The sequence below is a fragment of the Colossoma macropomum genome, unplaced genomic scaffold, assembly GCF_904425465.1.
Source record: "Colossoma macropomum unplaced genomic scaffold, Colossoma_macropomum, whole genome shotgun sequence".
Classification (NCBI taxonomy): domain Eukaryota; kingdom Metazoa; phylum Chordata; class Actinopteri; order Characiformes; family Serrasalmidae; genus Colossoma; species Colossoma macropomum.
The window spans coordinates 16,574,090-16,590,729 of record NW_023494790.1 but is presented as its reverse complement, the minus strand read 5'-3'; the positions used below and the strand labels follow the sequence as shown (position 1 = coordinate 16,590,729).

Below are 16,640 nucleotides of genomic sequence, written 5' to 3'. Positions count from 1 at the left end.
CACTAACTGGAAGCACACATCATAAATCTCTCAGCAGAAAACGCAGAGACATATTCAAATTTTTACAGTTTAACAGAGCACAGAAAACGTCTAAGGAGCGCTTAAAGGGTCCAGACCCTACACTGTTCAAACAGGCCCTTATCCTACACTACTTTTTTCACTGAAGTGCTCTTGGTTTTCCAGACCAAAAACACGTATTAATTTTTAACTCTTCTAATTAAACAGGCTGTTTTTGTCACTAGGTCTTTAAGACTGATATCTGTAAATAACCTCTGTTCTGACTGGCTGCCATGTATTTTGTCTCATTCAAAAAGCAGTCCAGGTTAAAATACCCTTTATAATTTCAGTGTGAATGGGTGGGGCTAAACTGCTGTAGGCTGAATATGCAGATGTACATAAATGTGTTGGTTTGTGACATCATTAAACAATGAACTCAAAACAGGCAGTTTTTTTTTCCACATAGTTTCCACATATGGACAGTATGAACTGTGGAATGAACAGCATGTTTTAACTCTTAATAACTCTTAACTAATAACGTTTACAAACTACACCAAACTCTTTTATTTTCAAGAGATTAAATCTAGTTTTCCATGATATAGCCCCTTTAAACAAAGAACTGACCGTAAGAACGTTGAATTGATTACTATGTTGTAGTATTAAAAAAGTGAAATAAGTCAAAATTTCTATGCAAAGAAAATCAGGTATTCTCTGGATCTCCATGCTTTCTTTTTCCACGTTGTGGGCATATTTTCTGACAAGTCTCTGAACGGAGTGAAGTCGTATTTACTAGTTAATCATCCGATGGTTCAACGTTATGATCAGCACCCAAACGCAGCATGTATACCACACTAAGCCAGCGGCAGAGTGGAGCGGGGAATATGGCGGTGGTACCTACCAGTGTCCTGCTGGGAGGTGTGTGCGGTTAATGGCTTTCTCAGGCCTTGGCTTTCGGAGACTTCTGGTTGCCGCCCTGAGAGGAATAAACAGAGGATTGTTGAGAAAGGGTACGCAGGCAGCAGAGGAAGACTGCAGCATATGGAGAACAAAACAGGCAGCATATAGGCAAATACAATCAACCCCCTCCTCCCTACACTCTTCCCCAGAGGGGTTCACTACAAAGCGGAAGACATGCGTTAGCCGGCTAAGTTTGGGTTCAACTTGAGGTGATCCATGTCATGACAACAGCTTAATTCTTAAACAAATAAATTACCATGGTAACTTGCCCTCTGACTGCTTCAAACAACGATATGCAAAGACATTAATTATTTTGCTCAGCAACATGTAAAAAGTCTCATCTGCTTTTTAACTCATAATTACAGTTGTAAACACCCTGGTCAAAACACACTGGTCAAATCACATGCTTTATATATATATATATATATATATATATATATATATATATATATATATATATATATATATATATATATATTTCTATCTATCTATATATATAAAAAATATATATAGAGGATGTGTTAACTTACTTTCACTTAGAAAACAAAACATGTCATTTGACCAAGAACGTCCAAAGTTTTGCATACAACTGTACAATGAGTGTAATGCTTCTTAGTAAGATTCTGCACTATTTTATTGAGAGGTAATAAATAAAGGTTTACATTTCCGACATCACATCAAATTAATTTAATGCGTTATGAAATCTCAAATTCCCGATTAGATTTGTTTATTTTGGAATGATTCAAGTTCTTAAAAAAACAAAAAAATACATAGGGTGTGATTTTAGGAAATCTTTACACAACGGTGCAATACAGATAATGAAAACAATTAGAGATGGCACACAAGCATTGTTTACCTACTGATACTGATATTGAAACCTTGAGTATCGGCTTCTAAAAATAGGCTATGATACTCAAACTACTCAAGCACCCCACAGGAAAAATGCACTGCAAACATCATCACTTCACACAACGTGAGTGAAAGTTATATCCAATCCAGCTGACATTGGTCTGATACCAACACCTGGTAGAGGATCTGATCTATCTCTAGAAATAATACTACCTCTAGAATATAGTACAGCTCTTATGGTGGGGGTGCTTGAGATGTGAACAGTTTTGTTCACATGCCTCCAAAACTAACAAGTCACTGTTGAAAATATGAACAACAAAGTATGTAAACTACAACAAGTAACACCATCCACACAGTGACTCACACTGCACCTGCACTCCCCTTCTCCTCTTCGCACAGCGCCTGCACCTGGGCATGACGACATATTCACCATTTTTCTGATGTCAATAATTTAAACTTAACATTAAATTACTGCACATAAAATCTTACAGTACAATCTGATTTTACTTTTCCAGACTATCAGGTTTTACATTTACATTAGACTGCTCGACAGCACTCACTCATCTGCGTCTGACAAGTGAATATGCAGCGCTACTGCCGGACTTCATTTGGCCGTTTCCGGCTTGGTGACACACATGGTGAAAAGCACACATACAAGCCTAACTGCAGCCAGCTATCATCACTCCAGAGCTGGAAGGAAAATAAAATGCTCACAGCTCCTTACAACTCTGCAACAAGCAGCTTGTTTACACAGGAAATGTGTCTCTTAGGCAGTGCTGCACCCCTTTCTGAGATACACCATGTTCTCTTCTGAGGTGTGGTTGCAGCACATATTCTTCTATAGCTGACACACAGCCAAATTCCAACAGCTGCAACAGGTATTGGCATGCAGATTCTAGATATGCGTGTCATCTAGGAACTGCACAGCAAGCTTCAGCACTAGTGACCTGAGGTACCGCAATGCAACCCCCACCTAAACATCACAATGCTGGCCCAAAAACGCACTGCTGCCTGCAGAGCTGCATGCTAAAAATAATTCTTAAGGAACAGTAGCTCCTAAAGGTAAATCTTCTGAGCCAGTTGTTTTTTTTCTGCCGTCAAATGACCTGAGCAAAACAAACAGTTAAATATAACTCACAGGTCTAAATCAAACACTGCCAGTACGTCAGTTTCAATGCACCAACTGAAGCAAAACAGCGCAAAGTGATGCCGTCTGTCACCGCCAGTGACTAGATTAAAAATGATGCTTGCCAGTTTTTGTTTTTCATACTGCATTTCAATGCAGTCTGGAGCTCTGAAAAGCTTTCAAGTGGACAAGGAAAACTAAGCCAGTGATCTGGACTCTCAAGGTTTACCTTGTTACATAGTCATAGTTCCACAATGTTTTTGCTGTCAAGTTTAAAAGGTTTTTAGCATTTCACCTCCTTAATTTTGCCTTCTATTATCTGCATTTTATAACAATGTTAAACAAAAAAGGATTAAGCAGAGGAAATTGAGATTCTGTGCACGAAGGTAGCCCAATATTTGTAACTGCTTAATTTCTAATCAATCAGACAATCAGTTGCAGCAATTGTTCTGAAAGTGTGCATAATTTAAATGGGATAACAGGATGTAAGCAAATTCATTCAGAGTGGTTAGATGTAAAATGCTGCAAACTAGGACCTGTTCAGAACTGTTTACCGAGGTGGTGATAGGAACCAAACATCTAGTTTAGAGTTGCCTCTAAAAACAACATAAGAGAAGGTAATTATATAAAATGGTTACTAATATGCTTCCTTACGCCTGAGACATTGTTTTATAGCAGTTATCAGTTAATAGTTTTGGCTGGGGGTGTAACGTTACCCGAACCATCACGGTACGAAGTTACAGTTCAATGCATGCAGTCGTAGGGAAAATATGCGGTATGTGCGACGATTGATGAGCGCAATGCGGAACCAAATTTCACAAGCGTGAGTTCCATCGCAGCAGTGGTCTGCAGAGAACCCTTCATAACTGCAGCAGAGCCATAACTCCTGACCCGTGATCAGCTGTGAGGCTGAAGTTTGAAGCATTTGAACAGTGAGCGAGAGTTGAGGAAGGCAGCTATTGAGGAAGGCCACGGCAGTTTGGACGTAACACTCCCCCTTAACAAAAAAAAATATTTTAAAAGATCCAATTTACTCACTTGAACTCTTTACTACACATTACTGAAAAGTTGCCACAATTTTGTAGATCTAGCGTAGTTTGTAAACTTTCTGTTTATATTAATATCCACTAAGACTTGCAGGTGCTGTAGGGGTGGGTGACATTTATTTTTGATCCCTGTTTACCAGGTAGGGAGCAAGAGAAGGAGTTTGTATTTTATTTTTCGTTTTGTTTTGCTTGAGGGCAGGAAGTTTCATGGGTTAGTCTTTTTCTTTTTTGTGTTTGCCTTAGCCCAACCTGACACCATATCTCCTGGTGACTGAATCTGTTTTTAATATAAGTTCATGTAAACTTTAAATAAGTTGCAACTTTTTGGCAAGAAAAAGAGAAAATACAGCTTTTTGGCTATTTGGCGAGTTATTGCGGTTCCTTTATTTTTATGTTGTAAACTCTTAAACCCTAGACTGTCTTATTGTTATTGTCTTGCCCACAGCAGTGAGGTTGTAACAACCACACAAATTACTTAACATTAGTGACTTCCCCCATCAAGTGCAAATGACGCACACTACTGGCTGTACTAATTACCTCGGGGTGACTATATGACACTAGGTGGAAACAAACTTCCACTACTATCTTTTCAAAATTTGTGAAGACAATCCTAGCTTTATGCATTGGGGTGTTTTTGTTGCTTTTCTCATTGTACCAAACTCATACTGAATCATGATATCCAAACCATGGTGTGAACGAAATGTGACTTCCGTGTACCGTTACACCCCTAGTTTTGGCCTAGAATGTATTATTTAAAACGTATTCAGGGTGGAAAGGTACATGCAGGGCATTGCAAGGCAAAATAGTATCCAAACAACACATATCTTTCAAATTTACCACTATTTTACTGCTATGAACATTACATATAAAAGCTTAGACCTGTAGCTTTACACCAAACAAGAGCAGCCACCATGGAACTCTGGTGTAACACCTTTGTGAAAGCTGTACTTTAAAACTGTTATATTAAAGGTAATTTATTCTTCATTTAAAATGAGAGATGGTTTAGATGCAGACGTGTGCATCTCAGTGCTATTACAGTCTCGAAATTTTCATCAATTTTTATTTTTATTTAGTCTTTCATTGCGGTTTTTGATTTCAGTTTAATTTTAGTTGGTATTAAGGGTACATTAATAGTCTTAATTTAGATTTTTTTCTGATTATTTTATAATAGTGTCATTGTTAGTTTTAGTCTTATGATGAACGCTGTGATGGTAGGCATATGATAAAGGTAAAAAAAAATAAGCGTAACGACAGTCAGAGCTCACTTGGCTTCAGTTTTCCTAAAGACAGCCAACCACTTCTAAACTCTCATTCACACATTGAAAAACAATAACTAAAGTTTTTCTCAGTAATTCTAATTGTAATTAGTTTTGCAGTGGACATCACAGTTTTGATTTAGTTTTTGTTTTTGAAAACTGTCACTTTTATTTTTAATACAGTTATCGCTAGTTTTCGTTTTAGTAATAGTCCTAATTAACTATAACAACCCTGGTGCGCCTTTGGGGGTATGTAATGCTTGTCTGCTCTGGTTTGTTGTGGTATATCTAAAATTCTTAATCTTCATTTGGACAGTGGGTAAAATGGCTACACACAGGGACCCCTGGTTTCTATCACCATGACTATTATTGTTATGACTGTAAAGAAATCTGAGTCAGTTTCTCTACAATGCACTATTTAACACAAAACCACTCTGAATGACTCACTTTACATTGCGATGAGTGAATTATGGAAAAATTCAGAAAAAACAAAATAATTCTTCTTTAAGTTAAATTAGGTGTGCAGTCAAGTAATCAAACACAACCCTGTAGTGGCTGGCCTGCTGTGAGGAGAAGAGGAACTGAACCTGTGTTCTTCTGATCATTTCACAACAGAGAGCTTTTTTGCAAACAAACAATTGTTACTTTTTACTGTCTTAACTTTATGTATTATTCTAGAGTGCTTTTACAAGCAAAAACACACTTATTCTCCAGATAAATAGTTTTTAAACAATGTTCTGCCTCTTTGCGAGGAGCCGTGGATTAGGGAGGTGTCGGGTCTGTCCATAATTTTCCACCCCTGTCTGAAAGGGGAAGGAGGACAGATGATGAAGGCGCGTGGGTCGGGACAAAGGCAGCGGATCAGGGCTTGTGGCATGTGTAAACAGCAGTAGGGAGCAGCGGAGGTGCAGGGATGAGAACAGCCTCTTGACATGGCTAATTTGTGGCTGATTAGCTGGGGTCAGAGTTCAGCTTGTCTGTTTGTTCAAAGGACCTGCTCCCAGCTCCCACACTCAGAGAGAGAAGCGTGCCAGTGGTTGTCTGCTCCACACGCAAAAAAGCACCAACCAATGCAGTTAAACAGCTACAGCAAATGCTGCCATAATAACCTTGTGCACTTAGAAATCTGCACAGTTATGCACTGACTGGCAGATGCACACAAAAGGCCTGTAATCTAAATGCCAGACATTGCAACAGTACAGCGTAATGTTATTTCAAAAGCTATTATAGCTCATCTTTCTTCATAAAGAAAAAAAAACTCATCAGAGCATTTTTTTCCTGTCTTTACCATAACAACCCAGCCATTATACGATCATAAAGAAGACTATTATTCAATTGCCTTTCTTTCTTTCGTATCTGAGCCTTATTATTGTTATCGTCGGTGGTTTTCTTCTTCATCAGCACCATACGCGGCGTGAGCGGCAAGGCCACACACGTGGAAGATGGAAATTCACAACTGTAATGGCTCGCCGACATGCCAGGTTCTTTTTTTTATTTTTCACCTCTAAGCAGCACAACCACAGGGCTGTCCATCACTGCGTAGCGAAGGCGAAGTGTCCGCAGGGCAGGCGAGAGAACTAAGCCAGAGAATGAGGATAACCACTATGACTCAAGACTGAGGTTTTTCTTTTTCCCTTTATTCTCACGTCCGATACGAGACGCAATTCAAAAAAACAAATCATTCTTGGCGCTTGGTTTTTGAGAGCGAGAGTGTTGCCAGACAAACTATAGTCTATTAAGCAGCATCTGAATAGCTTTCTTTGTGCTCCACAAAATGCACCAAAGGTTTAACTTGTGTATTACAATTGCATAATTGCTCAACATGCTCCACTCTAGCAGACACTTCAGTGTAACAACTGCTGAATTATTCCCAGTACAGTACAAGCTTTAAAAGTACAGTACAAGCTTTTATTGTGCATAAAACACCAATTTCAAAGGTGGCTACTTTCAGGGGGGGTATGTAGGGAAAAGTGGGGTCCTTTTTTCGAAAAAAGCCTCAGTTTCAAGTTGCCAATAGGACCCAGGTTTTAATTACAGGTCTGGCAAGGCCTCTCACTGGAGACAGATAACAGATCTAAAGCCATTGAGTTGAAAGCCTACAGTATTAGCTTACTGTTTTCTGCAATAAATCCCTATAGTGTTATTCAGCCCATGTTGGGGGGGCTGGGTGTCGCTATCTGACCTCACACGTCTTTGGCGTTTCAGCCCTGTTGGGCTGTAGACTGTACGATGCACTTATTTATCAGGATATTGTGCTTAAATTGTCTGGGTATAGACCTGTTTTTGTGCACGGCTGCATGTGTGCGTGTGCGCATGTGTGTACGTGTGCGTGCATGCGTGTTCATACAGTAATGTGAGTGTGTGGATATTCCAGTCTGTTTTTTATTAAACAAGTATGCAAGTGGGCTCAGGGCAGGGCTATTTTTGCCCCGATGGCGGTATCATCTGCACATCTGACCTCGCCGTGTGTCCAGGCTGCTAAGCTGATGTATGTGCGGAGCAGAGCATACAACCTCACACCACCTCCTGTTAGGTGAAAAACTGAGGGGTTTAGCAACTGACAATGACTACCTGACATTCGTCTTTGTGATGTGTAATAATATGTCTATGTTTTTTTTAATATAAAGAAATTTTATTCCAAGCAAATTTGAAGCATTTCATCAAGACATTTGTACACAATGTAAAGAGCAGCTGCTGAGCTCAAATGATAAAGAAAAATAAAAATCTTTTTTTTTTGGACAAACAAAAGAGAAAAACAAAAAAACCCTGGAGCTAGCCAGGTTTCAACCCAGCTGTTGACACTGAAGAGAATAACTGATATGTCACAAAACAATTACACTAATTACACTTTCCATGAGCTCCGTTCCATCAGCTCTTCATAACACATTCATAAACAGACTTCTGAAAAATATGGACCAAGTTTACACACAAATCATTAATGTTGAGCAGCTTTTCACAGCTGTTTTGTTGATTTTTTTGGCTATGTTTTACATCATAACAGCACAAAGAGAAAACTGGCAACGCGTCAGGAAATGTCAGCAGCAGACACCTTATGTCTGTACAGCATCTAATATCACCGTAATGTTTTTCTTTTGATAAGATAAAGGTACATTTTAATTTCTTTATTAGTCCACTGGAATCTGCTGCCTTCTGTCAGGTTTCATTGGCCAAAAACAGAAACTCAAGAGCACTCATATGATAAATTGTATTTGTATTTATTTGTATTTTGTATTACTTATTTGGCAAATTTGTCTACAACATAATTTCATAATCGACTTCAAGTGAGTGCACAAACTTTCGTGTCAAGTCTGGCACTCTTTCCTGATATTTGCTCTTTTCACCAGCTCTTTTTTAACATACGCAAAAATACAAGGAAACCTAGCTACTGACACCAATCGTACATATTGCTGTAAGTACAGCAGAAATTAGGGTAATACTTTACTGTTCACAAATAATAAATGTTGTTTCTAAACAACAAACAAACATAGCAGTCTAAAGTGTCCATTAGTTTAAAAACTTTGAATAAAATGTAAACTTCTGTAAACAACACTGAAACATCATCAGTAGACTTTTAGAGGAAAGACAACAAACTCTGTGAAATACAGAACTAGCAGAAAGGAGCATATGGTCACGGTCAGTTTGCAGCACTTTTTCAAACGTACCTCAATATGCAGAAGTAAGCTTTTTTCTCCAAATATGAAACTACTAAACAGCTAAAACGTGTTATCTAGGTCAACCCCGTTACCACAAAATTAAACAAATGGACGTCACTGCCAGAGAAAATGGACTGACCAAACATTATTCAACACAGTACATCGCAGAACGGGCCAGTTGTGAAATCTGAAAAAAAAACAAGCAAAAATAAAACCACAAGTAGAGGCCATCTGTGTAACAGAGCTACGCTACGCTAAGTTTCTGTACACAGTAATTAATCAATCTGAGGGAGCACAGCTGATACTCAAACAGTGATTCTCGGAGCTGTTCTTTAAGAATGTCAGTCACATCTCATAAGTACTCCCAATAAAAAGACATCAGTGGGAGCTCCACAATACCCCTCCTGTCTAATTTGAGGAGCAGACTATATGAAACACTGCAACACAAATATAATGAACGTTCCATAAAAGCACCATGATGAATGTGCCTGGAACATCAAAGGGCACATGCTTTCTTTAGCCTTGCTGCAGTCTCTCCTACATTGACTGTGTCAGCGGCTTAGCGCTGCACACACACACAAAAAAACACACTAACAACCATACCAGCCATACCCCTGTCTGCTAGCCAATCAGAGGCTGCATCTGGAGGATGACTGCGTTCAGAGGGGGCAGCTGTAAAACTGTCCCTTTCCAAGAGTTTTGGCCTTTTTTTTTTGCTGTGACCTGCATTTGCAATTAAACACGCTGCACAAGCATTCCAGCATTCTTCCGTGCATAATATGCCCGCACATACGCCTCTCTGAGCGCGCACACACACACACACACACACACACACACACACACACACACCTCTGCACTGTAAGATGGCTTTGTTGTTTTAACTTTAACAATAATTTGTCTTACATTCTGTTAACTTACTACTTGTTCAAGATCATTCAGATCAATATTATTTACGCTGGTCAATTACACTGTAATAAAAATGTTCAATGTTTTAACTTAACATGACTGTCTTAAAATCTGAATTTCACTCAACTTCAAATAATAAGTTAGCAGATATTGCTCTGTTAGTCTCAGCCTAAGAAGTCTGATATGTTATCACATGCAAAAGTGTGGGCACCACTTCCTCCACAACACACTTCTGTACATTTAATCCACAATCGCTGTTTATTAGCTGAATTTAACACACTGCAGAAATTTAACAAAATGTGTCCTGTTCAAAAGCTATGGCACATTTTATATTGTAGGCGTTGTTTTCCCAACATACTCAAATTTATCAAATAAACAGAAATTCTGCAACAAGATTTAGAAAAAAATGTCATATTTATGTTGTTCCTTGTACAGGATTTGTCAAATTATTTTCACTTACAAAAAAATTACCCAAAAAAAATGTAATTAGATGAGGAATTTTCCACCTTTTGCATACAACCGTATGTTTCACACTAAGACAGCTACAAGTATGACTAAGAAATAACTTTTTTCAAGCACTCACCCGCTCTGCGTGCTATGACAACAGTGAGTCTTTCGGTGCAAGTTATATTTGCTGGACTTTTAAAAAGTCTGTGAAGTTCACAGCTTTATGTGTTTAAAGGTTATTCAAGAGTTTTCTTTGCAGCAAAATGTACTTTTTTACACTTTAATAGTTTATTTCCCTAATTATTCTAAGCATGATTCATCATATTACATCTCCAAGTTCTTGCTTTCCCACAATCATCATAATGTAATAACTTTTGCCTGCCACTAAAGCATCTTCTGATTTTTGATTATGCCACCATGCATCAGCGGGCAGAGAAAAATAATATCACCAATAACATCATACATCACCTCCCCCTCCCACCACCCTGCTCAGCTACCTCAGAGACTCGCAAAAGTATTTCACAGTACAGAAGGAAAATGTTCCGATTCAAATTAATTTTAGGCAACATACAGCCAAAGTATAAAATGCCCCACACACTGCGCAAAAACAACAGTGTGTAATTGATTATTTTTCATGTCAGTCTGTAAAAATAGGCTGTTTCTGGCCACGTTTAGCGAAGAAACGCGTAAGATTCTCTAATGACACTCTGGAGTCTGGCTTGCAAGACTATTGTTCGGTTAACCTACTACTACGAGTTCAGTGAATCAAAATTTTAGGGCAGCTAGGTCGCCCACTTTATTACAGTTTCATTCCAGGCCTTTAATCTCAGTTTAAATCACAGGCAGGTTTAAGTGCGCTTGTGGTAGACAGTAAGTGACTCCAGAAGCGCTCAAAACATTCAATCAGAAGTGTAAGAGAGGCCCATGCCAAGTTCCACTCTGGCTTCCGGCTTCACGAGCAGTCGCTTGCCATGATCAGCTTGGCTGCAGACACACAAACACACACACACACAGAGCGCTTCCTCTGCTGCTGCATGAGCAGCGGCCATGCCAAGATGACATCAGCTCCACACCACAACGCATGGCTGCAAACACAAGGCAGAGGGCGCAGAGAGGAAACAACCTGATTTATTTATATTTCCAACTAACAAAAGAAAAAAAGCATACCTGTGTGTAACCCAGAGGTTAGATTAAGAACATGCATAACTGAGCTTTATCTCCACTGTGGTACTTTGTGTGTTGGTCCTGGAAGCCAAAGATTTGCCCTCCTTATGCAGGGTAGGTCATTATCAAGTGAGTTTAACTCCTTAAACTCTTAAGGCTTGAATCACTTACTAACTACTCTGAATTACTCAGTAACTACAAGTAATTATGCAGTAACAACTATGAATTACTCAGTAATTACTTGGTGAACTATGAATTGCTTAGTAACAACTCTGAATTAATCACATTTTCCTATGAATTACTGCAATAACTACGACAGTGTACGATACTATAGAAGCTACAATATATTATTCACCAACTATAATTAATTACTCGGTTACTACTGCTAATTACTCAGTAACTACTATGAATTACTCAGTAACTACTCTGAATCAATGGTAACTCCTATGAATTACTCAGTAACTACAAGTAATTATGCAGTAACAACTATGAATTACTCAGTAACTACTCTTGAGTCAATGGCAACTCCTATGAATTACTCAGTAACTACAATTAATTGTTCATATTACTCATATAGAATATTACTCATGTAGAAAGTCTAAACTTGTTTGGGGGGGCTCACTGGCAGCTAAAAAGACAAGCCAACTTCAGTGTGCTAAACTGAATGGCTCTGCAAAAGTATAGTATAAGGCCTCATCACAGCATCAATCTGAGTCTGAACTGTCAGGACAGACAGTGTGAGACATAACTAATGAAATGAAAATCATACAGTGTGGCGGAAGGGGTCATTAAAATAACAGGGAGGAGTGTGGAGCAGCTCATATTGTAAAGCGAACATGGACAAGGACAAGGAGTCTTCTCAAAAATTAGTTCCTCTTCAAAGCCTTGAAAGGCTTGTTTTATTCATGAGAGTGAACATTTGGCAAAGCAATTTGCTTTCAGGGCGGCTGCAGTTTCTCAGTGCAAAAAAAATACATGACATGGAGTAAAAGAGCACAGAAACAGAGCGAAAGGCCTATTTATCAGCCCACTAACGAGCAGACATAGGTATATTGTGTATGTACTGTTTGATAAGCAATTCACTTTGAGGCTCTTTCTGGCTTTTTGATCTAAACTGTGTGGGATGTTGCATCATGGGAGAGGCTTCAGAAGCTGATCCAATGGTAACATTGCTATTTCAACTAGTAAGACAGCTGCACGTGTACGCGTGTGAGATCCACGAACGTATTCTCTGTTCCCTTTGGGACCACCTCAGCTTCCTGTGACCATGATCCAGCAGGCCCTCTGATCAGAGAAACACAAACAACACTACAGAGAAGTAGCTTATAATGCCAGCTCCCTCATAAATGCAGAAATCTGTGTTTCGTATCACTGGAAGCTAGGAGAGAAGAGAGAAGAGAGAAGAAAGGGATGAAAAAGTAATGAGAGGAGTGAAAGTCTAGGCAGGCTGCTGGTCCAAGGCACATGGCCTTGAGTGTGTGGGAACAGACAAAACCATTAGCGCATTCGGGGCAGCTGCAGTCAGGAAAACACTTTTGCCAACTGTCAGACTCATTGATTGTGACAAACTGAAACATGCCAGCATTACAGGGAAGGAAAAGCTTGACCACAATAATAACATTCTTATGTAACACCAAATGCTTTTCTGAAGCTGCCACATGAACGAGATATTTTAGGGAGTGGGCCTTGCAGACCGGAGCATTTAGAGAGTAGGACAGTGCCATACCATGGCAAAGATCAGGGCAAACTGCGTCATGCCCCTTCACTGACCCCCCACTCCCATCCCATCCTTCGCCTACTGGCACCATACCCACCTCTCCCTCCCTGGCACCAGCCTCCTGGCACCACAAAGACCCTTATGCTCTCCCTACACACAGCACAAACATCTGCAAACACCAAGAGCCTTCCCACACAAACACGTGCACTCACTCATACCTCGAACACATAAAAACATGCATACTTGCAGCTTCAATAAACCCATATTCCCAACAGAAAGCATCTGTGATATGTCTGAAATGCTTTATGCATATGTATGGCCTCGTACCATCAATTAAAACAAACCTTATACATAAACGAATATCTGGAAAATACATGTTTGTAATCCTTTTCTTTACCCTGAAGACTCCAGTTCTTCTTCAAAAACAACCCATTCTATTGAATAAATGATGTGCGAGTAATGAATGAATACAAAATATAGCCTATGAATGTCTTTTAAACTGTCCAAAGTCATTCTCCATTGTTAAAATCTTTCTCTACTGCTTCCTGTTAAACCGCCATGGGCCTGAATTATTTTCTTTTCAGGGATGCTGAATGACTAAGGCATAATGACTAAGACTGAACTGCTAAGCTATGACTACTGTGAAAGGTATTCGATGTATGGCAGCTTCGACAGCCCATGAACTGTACTCCAGAAAAAGACTCTTTACATAATACCAAACTCTTTCTGATCTTATAATAATATTTGTTTGTATTTTTTGAGTTATAGTCATTATTGCAGATCATGAGGTGCTGAATCATCTGCTCCTCATTCTGAAACTGTTAATAGTTAGAAAACTTAATGAGCGCATAAAGTGAAAGGTACAGAAAATAAAGGAACAGGGGATTCATGGGGTATTAAGCTACATAACTGTATACACTTATGTTTTGTGTGCAAGTGCTTACATTGTAAGAAAGACCTCTTTTAACTCTGTTTGTTTGACGCTTTATTGTCATTACTTTAATTATTATTATTATTATTATTATTATTAGTATTACTCTGTGTAGCACAGCCTTAAGGAGGAGTACGTGTTTATATGTGTGTTTTCTTGTATACATGTAGTCATCGTGTCATGACCAGGGCATTCATGAAGCACTACTCAAAGACTTTATTTAGACTGAAGACAAGCGCATAATGTATAGCAATGAGAGAGACACAGCTGGACAGTTGTAGGTTGAGGGTTAGAATGGGGTTAGAAACGAGCAGGGGAAACAATACAGCCAATCTTGTCAGTCTGTAATTTATAGTCAGTCGACCACAGCTTAGCCCAGTGGCTGATTTGCATGTAGGACGAGAGAGAGAAGAGACAGACGCAGGCCGTTTGTGTGTAAATGAGGTAATTGTGTTCATGACAGAAGGAGAGAGGGAAATGAAAAAAACAACTGCCACACAGTAACTGGTTCTGTGCACTTTAAACACTCTCAGATTCATTAGATGACAACAATGTGAAAACACAGCTGATCACACATGAACACTAAAAAGATTAGTGTGTTCTGACCCAAAACTTCACATATCCTAGCTTCAAAAAGGGGTAACATCATTAGATGCATCATTAGGCAATTTGTCCAAGTATGCAGAAATCCAATCAGGCCTTAACCCATGCTCACTAACAATGGTAATCCTATTAGAAGAGCAATTCAAGAAAACACCAATTGAATAGAGATTTGAATATGTTTATGAGATGGATTCAGTTTTCGCTAAATCATAGAGGATTTTACATTATTCACACATTAAAATGTATCTGTTTTAAAAGAAGATTTGGTCAAGTTTTCAAAAGGTACACGTAATTCAATAGCTGAGGTGTAAACAAAGTCATTCAGCATGGTTTGATATGAAATGGCTCACTGGAGGGGAAACAACAGCGGTGCTAGGAACCAAGGGTCACAGTGTCTATAGCACAAATATAGCCATTTTATATATTATCCAAATAACCAGTGAACCTACGTACGTAACATTTGATGTTGGTAATAACAAAATGTAAAAAATCTTTGTGGTCTTACAATGTTTTAGACCAAAACCTAATCTCAAAACTATCGCAAAATAATGTCTCAAACATCAGACAGCGTTTTCGGAACCACGGCATGTAGCAGCCTTCCGTAAGTGAACTTTTAGAGGCATTAAATCCTTCAGACATCTGGTTTCTTTCACCACCACTATGGAAAAGGTTTCTCTAGAATATAGCATTTCACATCAAACCACACTGAATGATTTTGTTTACATCTTAATTTTATTTGCCAAACATTTTAAACATGATGTGAGGCCCCTGTTAGCATTTCCATGAGAGGTGCAAAGGTGACATACTTGTTTAGATACATGCATCAAGTCAAAAATTGAATCGCTGTCAAGTTCTGGTGCTGAGTAGTACCCCAACAACTACTAAAAATATATTCACAAAAAATACTAATGACAAAAATCAAGAATTTGGGGAAAAACAAAGTCAATAGGGCCTGAGGGCATAGAACAGTGTCTTCTACAGAACACTGTCTGCTGGGTGGTGATTGCCACATTCATCTTTGAGGGACTTTCCCTTTTAGTGGTGACCTGTCCAGCCATGTTAACCCTTCAGCTCTGAGTCACTCTCACCACATTGCGTGAGCTGGAATTTCTACACCTTCCACCGTCCCAAGATATGATGCCTGTCAGGGGCTTGTTACTGAAAAAAGTACAGAGAGAGAGAGGGAGGTGGGGTGAGCCAGGAGGGAGAAATATCTGATGCTGCACCATACAGAGCCACAAGGCTCTTTCCATCAGCCCGATAGCTGTCCCAGCATGCCCAGCTCACAGAAAAACCCCCAAACCCTCAACACGTTACTGTTCCCCTGCCTAGAGTGTATTAACACTACTACAGTCTGCCGCCATATCAAGCTGCATGTTTTCCCATGACTAGCCCCCGGGGAGCTGACTATAAAAGAGGCCAATAAAACCCCCTGCTTGCTTGTTCAAACATTAACATGAACGTACAGAGGGCAGCCTTGGTCTAGCGGCCACCGTGTAGATCGCTAACGAGTGTCGCCCTAAGAGAGAAGTGGAAGCTACAGAGAGAGAGAGCAAGGGAAGTGCAGATGGACAGACTCAGACCGAACGAATCCTTCCTGCATGTTCTCTCCAGCCAAGGTGACACACAACACTGAGGGATTAGTCTGGTGGCAGAGGAGGAAAGAATCAAAGGGGCCTACGAAATGAGTGCTGAAAAGAGAGGGAAAGAGGAGGAGAGGCAGTGACAAGTCTCCACACTCTGACACAATTCAAGCAAGTGGTTGCTTTGCTCTGTCACATCATTAAAGCCACACAGCACCAAACCTATCATGGCCAATCTCTGCAAAATCCACAGTCCTGCGCTTTGGTCTATGTTTTGGCCACAGGTCTCTGTCCAAACTACGAAGCTTCATGAATTTACCAGCATTTGCTGAAGCCAACAAATTTAACTGCTGACAAACTCAAATATGCTATTAATTTCATCACGTCACAGTAAAGTGGACTATA

The 16,640-nt window shown here is 39.5% G+C and overlaps 1 protein-coding gene across 1 annotated transcript in view; it reads right to left on the bottom strand.

The window, feature by feature from the left end:
* thrab (thyroid hormone receptor alpha b) overlaps nt 1-16,640 on the bottom strand; it is a 144,145-nt gene that overhangs the window by 92,896 nt on the left and 34,609 nt on the right. Inside the window, exon 2 of the mRNA XM_036572370.1 lies at nt 896-970. The gene's annotated coding sequence lies outside the window, so the exon portion shown is untranslated. The remainder of the gene's footprint in view (nt 1-895; nt 971-16,640) is intronic.